Genomic DNA, 11,580 nt, shown 5'->3' on the forward strand with positions numbered 1-11,580 from the left:
TAGTCCTGCTCACTTGAGCACCTGTTCGTGAATCCAGTTGTTGGGGCGGTCTTCTGAAAATCCTGATATACTTCTTGCAAGAACAGTATTAACTTTCTTCATTACCTCTAAATCAATCTGTCCATCTAACATGCATTCACTCTTTAAGTCTTGCACTGAAAAAAAGAATCTTCTTCCCTTTTCCTGGTCTTATGCTTGAGAAGTAAACCTTACTCACAAGCGATCACCTACTCCAAACTTCATTTGGCTTTTGTTTGGTTGCTTTTGTTTTAGCACTCAATGCAATGCAGGATTTTGACATTTTTCTATGCATTTTGCTCAGTCTGAGATGAAATCCAATGACTGAGGACTAATCATTTAGTAGCAGAAGGAAGTTTTCTGAGATGGATAATTATCATAGATGTGTTGAAGTCCTGATGTGCAAGAAGTACAGGTTTCAGAGCCTCTGAGACATATTTTCATCACTAACATCATATAAAATTATTGCACTGTTATAAAGTTACCAAGAACATTTTTCCAAGAGCAGGCTTGGGTCTTATAGTTTTATTTTATTTGCACTTGGTTTAGAACAGTCCTTCTCAACTGAGCTTACTCCCTTCCCCTTATTTAATCTCTGCCCTTTTCTGCTATTGCCCTGAGCACACTGTCGATATCTTATACCGATGCAGAATGACTACACCGACAGCCACAAGAAAAACTTCACTGCTTGCAAAAAGAAAACGTTATTACTTCTGTAAAGGGAACCCCTGATTCACAAATCAATTTTATTGGTTACCTATGGAGAATTAATCCTTTTAACACTTCTGACATCTAACTTTTCAGTCATGATGCCTACTGAAGTAAGAACTAAATTCAGACCCATAGGCCAAAATTGTATAATAGCTGGAGGAAATACTGTCTATAAAAGCAAAATTCCATCACAACAATTCATCAAAATTGTTACCCTGGTAAATAGGCCTCTTTTAACTGAAATTTCTCTCTTGTTTCCAAAACCCTTCACAAGACACGCTCAATGTTACCCTATGTATGTGCTTTAAAAACAAACCAAAAAAAAGCCTTTAACAAACATCTTGGATTAACACCGGGAAAAGTGAATTTAGCCTCTGTTTCCCATTTGCTACAAAAAAAAGCTGGACAACTGCTGTGAAACCCTGATTAGCAATTTTGGTTATGAAAACTTTTTTCATTCAATTCAGCAGTGTTTCTAATACATACCTTTTATATTCCTTCTGACCTGCGTTTGGGATTTCATTCCTGGCGATGTCTGGGGAATGGCAGTTCTTCCTACCATGGCATTTGCGAGTGCACAAAGCGTTTATTACCTGCTCGTCCCCCCTGGATTCTCCAAGGAGCAAGGCCAAGACTGAGCAATTTAGGAGGTGAGTTGCCACCCACCACAACCAGGGAGATGGAGGAGCACTAAGAATAACTCATCTCTTTGAGCGACCTAGGCAGTGAACAACAGCAGGTACATTCACAACAGTCAGCCTGATCCAAAGCCCGCTGTTACCATTTGGAGTCTACAGGATCAAGTTCTTTTTCACTCCTAAATGTAAAATAACTAAAGTCACATCAGTGTAGTACACCATGAATGATGTGAGGAGCTCGGCAGAGTCTCAGAACAGGTCTAAGGGTCAAAATCTCTCAGATCCCATGCTAACTTAGCACTGCTGTGTTTCATTGCAAGTTTCAAAGTGATTTTTGTGAAGCTGAGTAAGTAATGCTCATGCACACTTCAGAGCTTTTTTTCTTTCTTCTTTTTTTTTGGCAGATGCCACTTATAATCTGGGAAAGATGCTGCTAGTGAAAAGTATTGTGGTGATGGGGGGGGGGGGGGAAATCTAGGCTGTAGTAGCACCTAATTTCAGATTGTTTTTTATCATGACAGTGGGAAGGGAGGGACATGGGGAGCATTTTTCCTTTTCTGTTAAGCTCTTTGTACAATAATCAGCCCTTTCACCATAGATGCTCACAGGAAGGAAGATGCTGCTGAAGCAGTGGCACATCTCATAAGTCATCCCAGAAGCTGGAGCTGCTTTAGATTCCTATACAGCAGATGAAATAAGAAAGGCTCCTCTGAGCACCTAGCATCTAGCTGGCAGGAGCTGCAATGCTCATCTTTGAAACTGGCTGGTCTATGAATGAGTTGCTTTTCTTCCAAAGTGCCATCAGTTTCTTCAGTCTCCAGCTCAGGAATTAAAGTAGGTTCTAGTTTGCTAGTGTGTAATATAGCATGCTTGTGGGGAGGTGGAATGCTTTAATTTTGATTTGCTAATGAAAAACAATTTGACATCCCAGCAATGAGAAATTCTTTTAAATAAGAGTGCAGTGTGCAATGTATTTGTAGGTGTTTAAAACATTATTTTAAGTGTTTGAATTAATTAAAATTTCTAGTTTGACAGTGCACATGTATGTTCACCAGTGTGCATGCCCTCTCTTCTCTCTGGATTAAAGCCATAGGGATTTCCTTGCAGCCTGCCCTCTCTCATGCTCCCTTGCCGCTGAGGGTGACCCTTATCACTAGCATGAGGGCTGGCTCAGTGAAACACGCAGCCTAGCACTCCTTTAGGTCTGGTTTTCCTTCTGAGTCAGCAGTAATTTTGTGGCTGGCATATTGATCTTCCACACACTGTCCTGCAGTGTCTTTGGGGACTCCTATTATTCTCACTGTGGGTATTACTCTGTTTGGAGCAGTAGATTTGTCCCTGCAGTTAGATACCTGAGCCCTTCTCCTTCAAGCATACGAAGAGGGTTAAGCTCCTTTTCTTAGCCACATAAGTGGGATGACTCCCCTTTCACTGATGAGATCAGGAGATACAGCATTTGCCTAGAATATAGGAGGTCTGGGTTAAAAATATTCTTCTGCCCAAGGGACTGCAGTTCCCTTCTTCCAGAGGAGCATTTTGAGTACTGCCTTGATGGTCATCCTCTCCTATTGCACCTGTTCTTGTTCTCCTTATACAGAATAACTGAATATTCATTGGGTCACAGACCCAATGTGAGGGCCTCTCCTGAGAAAGAAGGGTCTTGTCTAATCCTTGCTTTATTAATATTTCCTATTTTATATTAAGTGCAGCGGGGACTGCAATCCAAGTCTCCCTTCAAAACTCCGTGAGGCCTGACAAAATTACAGGCATGACCAGAAATGGAAGTACCTTAAGAATTTTAATGCTGAGAAGGCAATTCTAGGGGATGGCAGCACTGACTTTTGACTTCAGCACCTAGCAGGGGATTTAAGAATACATGCCTTGCTAAGGCCTCTTACATATCAAGTCCCTTCTCTTCTGAATCACTTTGTTATCCTAAAATTGCACATACACACACAAAAAAAAAACTTTCCAAAGAAAGTAATAAGGGCTTAACTAAAACATATCCCTCCCCTTTTCTTTAACTCAAGCCATTAAAAGAATATGAACAATTCGCAGGTAACGTCCTTGAAAGCTGGATTTCCAGTGATTAGGATTTGCCCAGGGGAACTGTCTTTGCATTGGGATTTTTCCATTCGTTCTCTAAAAATTCCACTCTTTTCAACATTGTTTTTGACACAGCCGCTCTCATTGCACTGGTGCTGAGATAGCTTTCTCTGCTTCTCAGTCCCCAAGCCCAAGGTTAAAGCTAATTTTCCACTGAACTTTACTATTGAGTCATCAAAGAAAATAGTAAGAGCGTATTTTCACAGCAGAGGTGTCCCTCATCCAGCTGAGGAGTGTTTATAATTGTCTTTGGACAAAGAGATAAAGATAGTATCTGTCCTTGGAGTCTTTGTACCACAGGATATCTGGTAGAACATATATTCCCATGAGACACCCAAAGCATCTCTGTTCTTAGTGAAGATGAAGACTATGTTGTCTGTGTTGGGAGCTTTAGCTAGTTAATGGTCTTGACACATATTTGTGCTTTAATCATCAAAAATTTGCATTTGGGTCTCTTCCGTGCTGCCCATAATGCTCTGCTTCTATAGGAGAACCACTTTACCCCCCGGAATAGCCCCAGTGTAACTGAAGATGTGTTTCTCTCTTCCCATAATAATCTAAAATAGCAAGCAATATATCTCTTTCCAGTTCGATGAACACTTAAGATGTGCCTAGTACCATCATAGGCTAGCAGTGATAGTCTTTTAATCACTTGTAGTAATTGGGCAATCAATCAGTGGTCCATTCCCTTAAAACCAAAATAGACAGTTGACTGTTTATTGCAGTCACACATTAAATTTTTTGGAAATTTAAATAGCACACCTGCTGGAAAAGTTTATTGAGAGACTTAACACTGGGTGATGGGAGAACAAATTTCCCAGCAGCTGGTATTGATGACTATGGCCAGAAGCCAAAAAAAAAAAAAAATCAGATACTCAGAAATCCTTGTGGAAAATGAACGCTAGTATTTAAATAAATACATAAATAAGGCAGGCCCTGATCCTTACAATAGTGAAGACTTATTGATTTCTTAAACACAAATTGTTCATTTTCCGTAGCTCTTGCAGTGCTTGGTTCCTCTTTAACAGTTGATTCTAGAATTACTTCCAAGGGGGTAAGAGAAAAAAAAGACAGGAAAATATTATCCACTTTCATTTTAGGGGTTCTTTAATAGTTTCACAAATACAGATTCACTGGAATGTCTGGAGGGATCAGTTTGTTGTTTTTAAAAAGAAAGTGCATTGTAATATTTTAATGGGTCAGGTCTTTTTTATATAGTATGCCATTATTAGGATCAGTTTATTTCCAGAGGTCAAATTGTCCTCTTGTTTTGAGATTGCACCTTACAGAGCAAGCACTCAACAAAGTAGTAACTTTTTGCCTCACAACCAAACAACAAAAATTATTCAGGGGGAATTGTTTTTTTAATCCGTGTAGAGTTAGCAATCAAATAGTCCTGGGATGAAAATAGTGATGGAATTATATTGTTAGGACAGACAAGCAAAAGATATCAAATAATTAATTCACAAAATATGGCCATAATGTCAGTTAGAGGAGTTAATAGGATATTAATAGGATATAATTAATAGGATAATCTAACCTTGGCTGTTGTGGAGGCTCTGCATATGTGAAAACAGATGTTCCTTCAGTCTCTGCCCTTCTTCTGACATGGACCTTGTGCCTAGCTCTGTGTTGGACTCACCCCAGGAGCAGGAATTTGTTACAACGGCTTGTTGCCAGAAAACTCATTACCTGTCTTTTCCAAGGGCAAGCAATGGAAATGTCTCTATGGGCTAGATCCAGCCTATGGGTGCCAGATGGCCCAGGTTATATGTCGTTACTTCTTTTCTGCAGCATTTGCACCTAATTATTTCTTCCACTATATACTCCATTGTTTATCTAGTTTGAAAGATCCCAGTGCAGGACTTGGATCTCATGACAGCTTTCTGTATAGTCTGTCCCTAGGTATACTCTCAGTTTAAAGCATGAACCTGTATTAGCCCAACCCTTGCTACTTTTAATTGGCTAAATCTCCATGAGTCATCTTGAAACAATACACTGAAATTAGTCTTATTGTGCTATTTACAGCCATCTGAATCTTTTTTATAGTTGTTATATCATGCAGCGCAAATCTTTGTTTTCCCAGCAGTAAACCAAGCTGACAGACCCCGTGCAAATAAAGAGGGATTGTCAAATTAGCGAAGTTACGAAAAGGACCTCACAGCGTTCGCCATATCGGAGCGCTGATGGACGAATTCATATGACTGGAATACTGATATGAAAGGGCACAACTTGTTCAGAAGGGACATGCCGGGGTGGGGGGGAAGGGTGTATCACAAAATGTAGATCTGCTCAGAGAGCCAGAAATTATGGGAAACAGATCTTTTGAAAATGTGCATTAAAAAGACAAAAAAGAAATGGGAATAGTATGATATCTCATATCTGCTTTCACTTGCTAAACTAGGAAGGCAAGGTGGATGGGGCCACCTTGTGGGGTGGGAAGGGGTGAATGGGATGTTTTTCCTAAACAATGAAAGAATTGTCCAAGGCACAGCATTAGTTGTTAACATGGAACCAGCTTCCTTTAATGAATAATGAAATAGAGAGTAAGTTTGTAAAACTGCAGTCAGTGACATAATGCCATTGCAAAAAAAATTCTTACTGCTCTGGGATGTCAACCCAGGAACAGCATACATTAAAAACATGAAGTAGCTGCTACTCTGTGCTCTGCACTGATCATGCCTGAGCTGGGTATGGGTTGGGAATACTGTATTCCAGGAAAAATGTGGAGTACAGCAATGAACATCTAGAAAGCATGGCCCAGGAAAAAAGGGACAGGCTCTGAATATGTAAGTTTTCTTCAGTGGAGAAAGAAAGAACCTGTTGTTGATGTTCATGGGAGAAAGGCCAGGCTGCTGTTTGTCCTTTAATTGTAAACTGCCCTTGTAGAAACGTCAGGCTCTCCAAAGTAGCCATTAGGAGAAAAGGCTCTGAAACAGCTACACCCTGGGGAGACTAAAATGTCTGTCACTGGGGGCTTTTACCAGTATACGTGATTATATTTTACACAATTTGAAATGGGCAGGAGCAATCACACAGGCAGGAACCACTGTTCAGCTGACAAGTGGCAACACACTTCATGGCTTGATCGTTTTGTGTAGCCGTGAACCTACAGAGAAAGCAGCCTCGCAGAGATGTTTATTGGAAATCTGTAGATTTGGCAAATATTTCAGTCTCTTATCTTGAAGTCAGTGGGGCTCATAGTTTAATTTAGGATGACAGAATAACAGTCACATCAGCCCATACGTAAAATTTCTGTAGAATAACATTCACCCGGGAGGAGCTGAACTCAGAAAATGATCTCTTGACCTGAATGGTCTCAGTGACCCTTAATTATGCATTGATAGCAACAGAAAGATCGTTCTCCCATTTCCATGGCAACAGTATGAGTGAACAGCAACGCTGTCAAGGTCAGGCGTATAAACTGAGAAGGAAAAGAAAGTAATTTTCTGTGTAATGGTTCATATGAGCTTTAACTGCAGTACTGGAAAATAAATAGCCATATACTTGCTTGAGCGCCTCTCTCAAATGTACCTCAAGGAGCGAAAGAAAAAAAAAATTGCTAGAATACAACTACAGTCGTACTACCTTACGACTGTAAGGTTTATAAAAACTGCTAGTGACTGGTGCTTCTGAGGTAACACAGAATTGCACAGAAGCACTCAGCTAAGCAATACTGCAACGATGTGAGGAACTCGAGTTCTCGTTAAGCTGGTTTTAAAGAAATGAGGCAACATACAGCTTTCATCATGGTTAGCAAAGTTAACGTCACAGCTGATGCTATATTACTTACAGCAATGCCCAGCAAAAGAGCAGAAAGATTCCCACAAAGTATGTTCTGATTTCTCAAAGTGAAGGCACTTTACTAAATGGCTTGACTTCAGCCACCCCCCCATTATGCGCTCCCAGCACCCTATGGAAAATCTGCCTGCTTCCGCGACGGCCTTAGAGTGGCCGGGCTCGGGGGCTGGAGGAGCAGCCTCCCCTTTCCCCCCCCCCCGCCCCGATCCCAGCTCCACGGGGGACGTCCCAACACTGCGAGCCACGAGGTGGCGGGTGCAGGGGGCCGGGCCGGCCGGGGAGCCAGCTGGTTTTTGGGAGCGTCTCAAGCTTTAATAAGATGCTGCAGTACTGCGTGCTGTTGCAGTTCCATGTGTAGTATGAAATTGAAAAATAGCCTCTGTGCGCATCTCTTTTTTAATTTCCTAGCTTTTTAGTCTACTGCGAATTTGCCAGTTCTCCTGTTCTGTACAGTGAGCCCGAACAATAGCTCACCACAAGCCTCCTTAATTCTAGTCCAGACATATTTATGTCTGTCTCATGCTGCTTACCTTTTTGAACAAGTAATCTGAGTCATTATTATTATTTCTAGTTATATGAGAACAGCCAGGGCTTCTTTGTTCTGTTACCGTATATTGGATATTCCTTTTTTTTTTAAATGTCTTTATTGAAATAAGGCAAGTAACTTGAGAGGGCTGCTGAACAAGGTATGTGAGACTCACTGGGGATAATAAACAGTGTAGAATTAAAGAACATGGCTCTTCATAGGGTGATTACAATATATCACTTCAAACGTCTCACTATTTTTTACATTCTTGTACTCCTAATTTTGGTCTGAATTAACTGGCCTTTTAATTATCTTTTATATCAGTTCAAATTAAAAGTGTTTTTTTATTCCATTTCTTCTATTAATGTATATGTTCCTAATTTCTTTTTCACTTGAAAAGAATTGTGTGTAATTTGCAATTTCTATTTCCAAAACACCTATAATCTTGCTAGAGTTAATGAGATTTTTTTAGTTATCTGAAGATAGAATCAAAAATCCTTTCAAACTTTTAGATACTAAAATAAGATTTTTTTTTCTAGTGTAATTACCTGTATTTTTCATTTATTTTATTTTATTTGGAGAGAGCATTGTAGGGAAAATATGTAAATTACATTTAGCTAAGAGCTGTGTCAGACTGCGTAGTGATTTACATAGTTGCCAACAGCTCCGCACAAGGTACTTATTTAAATAAGCGTTTACTTTATGCAATGGCATAACTATAATATTTGTCTTATTATTCTGCATAAGGCTGACACAGAGTTCTAGGATTATAAATGGACCAAGGATGTAAATGTAACACTTCGAGCAAATTCTTGACATTATTGCTATTCACAGTGAATTGTACCATTTCATGATGAACGATCAGCATTTAATTGTTACTCTGGTACCATGCATAAAGCTCTGACTCATACAACACAGTCCTCCTACTGGCATTTTCATGCCTCAAAATCAGATACTAAAGGATTGGAATATAAAAGCAATTAGGGGCTTTTGACAAATTAGGGCATTTTTTTAAAACACCAATGTGAGTTTCAGTGATCTTTCTTTTCATAGTGTACTTCAAAAGCTGAGGGAGCATTTCTATTAGTATACTTCTAAGAGGCACAGGAGCCCAAATCCATATTGGTACAACGGAAGAGTTAAACCCCACTGAACTTATGTTAGGCTCCTAAGGAATGGAGGCCCTAACTCCTAAGACACATGACAAAGCACAGCATGATTTAAAAAAAAAGATAAAAGATTAAAAAAAAGAGGAGGGGAATAGGGGAAAGAAAGAGAGAGTGAGAAACAGGAAAAAAAAGAAAGGTTAAATGACTTTCCAAAGGTCACACAACAAGTCAGCAGCAGATACTTTTGTCTCTGGAGTATCAAGCAACGTCCTCCAAACCATCCTGCTCTGTAAATGGTATTACTCTGAAAAAAACCCATTTCCGAATGAACAGATGTTCAGGTAGGCTCCTGAAGCAGCCTTTATAGATATCAGTGCTTCCAGAGGATTCATTCATCTGAAGCAGCTATAATAGTTTATTAATGATTGATATGCCAGACAGATTCGTTTAACTGCAATAATTGTAGTTTTCATCAAGAAAATTGAGTTTTGAAATCTAGGAGAGAATTTGTGCTAATGCATTAGTTCCTCTAAAAAACATTGAGCTATTTATAAATGAGATGCTTGACTAGCCACTGATCCTTTCAGTGGAATGAAATAAAATCTACATATGTGAAAGTACAGGAAGATATGCCAGTAAATCAGCATGAGCATCTTCAATCAAGGAAAAAAAAAAAAAAAAAAGAACATGCCCTTTATGCTAGCAACTAAATATGTGTAGACTTAAAGATAAAGCTTTGAGTGTGTCAAATGTTTAGACAAATTAAAGAAGTCATGTCCTTTTTAGATAACTTTGGGAAAAAATCCCAACACCTGCTTTGTTCCTTTATGTCACAGTATCAAACCACTAACATCGCGGACCTGACTCCTGTGTATGCAAAAGACGCTTCAGGAACTCTTGCAGGGTGCAAGCCAACCTTAGGCATGGGGCTAGCACAGAATTTTGTTCCCATTAAATGCTATATAAATCCTAATTTGATCCTTGTCTCAATCTAGTGCAGCCTCAATTTCCTGCAGAGAAACTCTTTCACCTCCAGTAACAGCATTTACCATCTATCGGGGTTGATAGGGTGGCTTTCCCTAAGAACCTGCCCCCCCCCCCCCCAGCCTTCACCCAAAAACACTTTAAAGCATTAAGGGTAGCCTTTTCAAAGAGCTCTAATAGAAATAACCATCTGCTGCTTGCTTAACTTCTCTTGAGGTGGGCGCTTCAGAAATCCCAGCCTTATACAGTGAAACCTCTTACTGTCATTCTCTTCTCAGGGACTGGTGGCTCAGAGATAGGGGCATCAGCAGTCTGCAGCCTAGCTAAGCTGTCAGGAGGATGTACCCTTTCTTTTTTTTAATCACTGTTAAGGTTGTGTCTTAGTATCTTTCCTAACAGAGCACGGACTAAGCATGAGTATCAGAGTTGCTTGGTCTTTTGAAGCCTACAAGCAACAGGCCTTGGCCACCCTTGAGCTGTAAATCCTGTGTAAGGAGAGACAATGGATGGAAACCAAATGCTATAAAAGATGATGGTTCAAAAGAAGTCAGCCAAGACTCTGGAAGGGACTCATAATGTCTTCTTGTCCAGCTATCTGCCACAAGACAGGATCAGTTCTCATGCCTGACATCAGAAGTTAGTCCTGACAGATGTTTGTCCAACCACTTCTGAAAGCCATTAAGTGACAAACTCAGCAGCTCCCCAGGTGAGCAGCATCATTGTTTTCCTATCCTCTTCCCACAAGTGGAAGCCTGAAGATATTTGCATTTTTCAGCAATTTAAGCCTATTACTATTTAAATTTGTCCCTTTTGCAGTGGTCACAAAAAGTAGTCAACTCCCTGGAGCAATGTTTTATATACTTGGAAGTTGTTATCACCCCTCCTCTATGCTACATCCTAGCCCGTCCCCTCACCCCCCTCCCCACCCCGAGCAATTCAATCTTATTTTGTTGCTTAGACTTTTGAGCTATTACTGGAAGAAGCTTGGAGACATCTGGAACACAGTGCTCAGGGAGGGAAAGTGAGGGGAACCCTGGCCTAGCTAAGGACAAGAAGCACACAAAAAGTTCAGTAGAGTGCATTATATAAGGATTACACTGAATAACCTAAGAACCTAAACTAAGGATGTGGCCAGCCTGCAAGAGTGATCAATAGTGCTGCTTGAGAGGGTGCTGAGGCCTGTCCATGCAGCCACAGGGCAGTGCCCAAAATGTGCCTGGCATTATTATAGTGTGGAGTGGAGCCCTTCTCCCAGTCTGTTAGCTTCTGCAGCAAAGAAAGCACTGCCATTGCTGTCATGGTTCCCAAAAGATTAGCACTCCTCATTAACACGCTCATTGCCTATATTCAAACCCATGTATTTTTAGTCTAAAAGCCTGAGTCAAATAAGGAGATACCCAAACTGCATTTGTATTTGTCATATTCAATGAGCCAAAAATTTAATTAGACTTAAGACATTATCATTTGCATTAGCACTTCAGCTCACTAATTGTCATTGTGTAATATTTTCATTTTAATGAAAAAATTTCCTTTATTGCCAGTCACTCTCTTCCTTCCAAGGGTTTCCATGAGGTGCATGGCTCATGCTGTTTCAAGCCATGTTCAAAGAACACGATTTCCTTACACAATTAGAATTTGTCAAGAAAAAGAATTGCTGAAAGCAGCTATGACCTGACAGGCTGCTCTT

General features: G+C 40.2%; 2 protein-coding genes across 4 annotated transcripts in view; one reads left to right on the forward strand and one right to left on the reverse strand.

Moving 5' to 3' along the window:
• The window catches only part of LOC138061431 (uncharacterized), a 345,010-nt gene that overhangs the window by 330,337 nt on the left and 3,093 nt on the right, over positions 1-11,580 (forward strand). For all 3 annotated transcript variants that reach the window (XR_011135176.1, XR_011135177.1, XR_011135178.1), the window contains 2 exons: positions 1,279-1,379; positions 1,966-10,599. The gene's annotated coding sequence lies outside the window, so the exon portion shown is untranslated. The remainder of the gene's footprint in view (positions 1-1,278; positions 1,380-1,965; positions 10,600-11,580) is intronic.
• ADGRD1 (adhesion G protein-coupled receptor D1) overlaps positions 1-11,580 on the reverse strand; it is a 171,162-nt gene that overhangs the window by 13,315 nt on the left and 146,267 nt on the right. The gene's annotated exons all lie outside the window — the stretch shown is intronic.

This window comes from Struthio camelus, chromosome 17, assembly GCF_040807025.1.
Source record: "Struthio camelus isolate bStrCam1 chromosome 17, bStrCam1.hap1, whole genome shotgun sequence".
In the NCBI taxonomy this organism is placed as follows: Eukaryota; Metazoa; Chordata; class Aves; order Struthioniformes; family Struthionidae; genus Struthio; species Struthio camelus.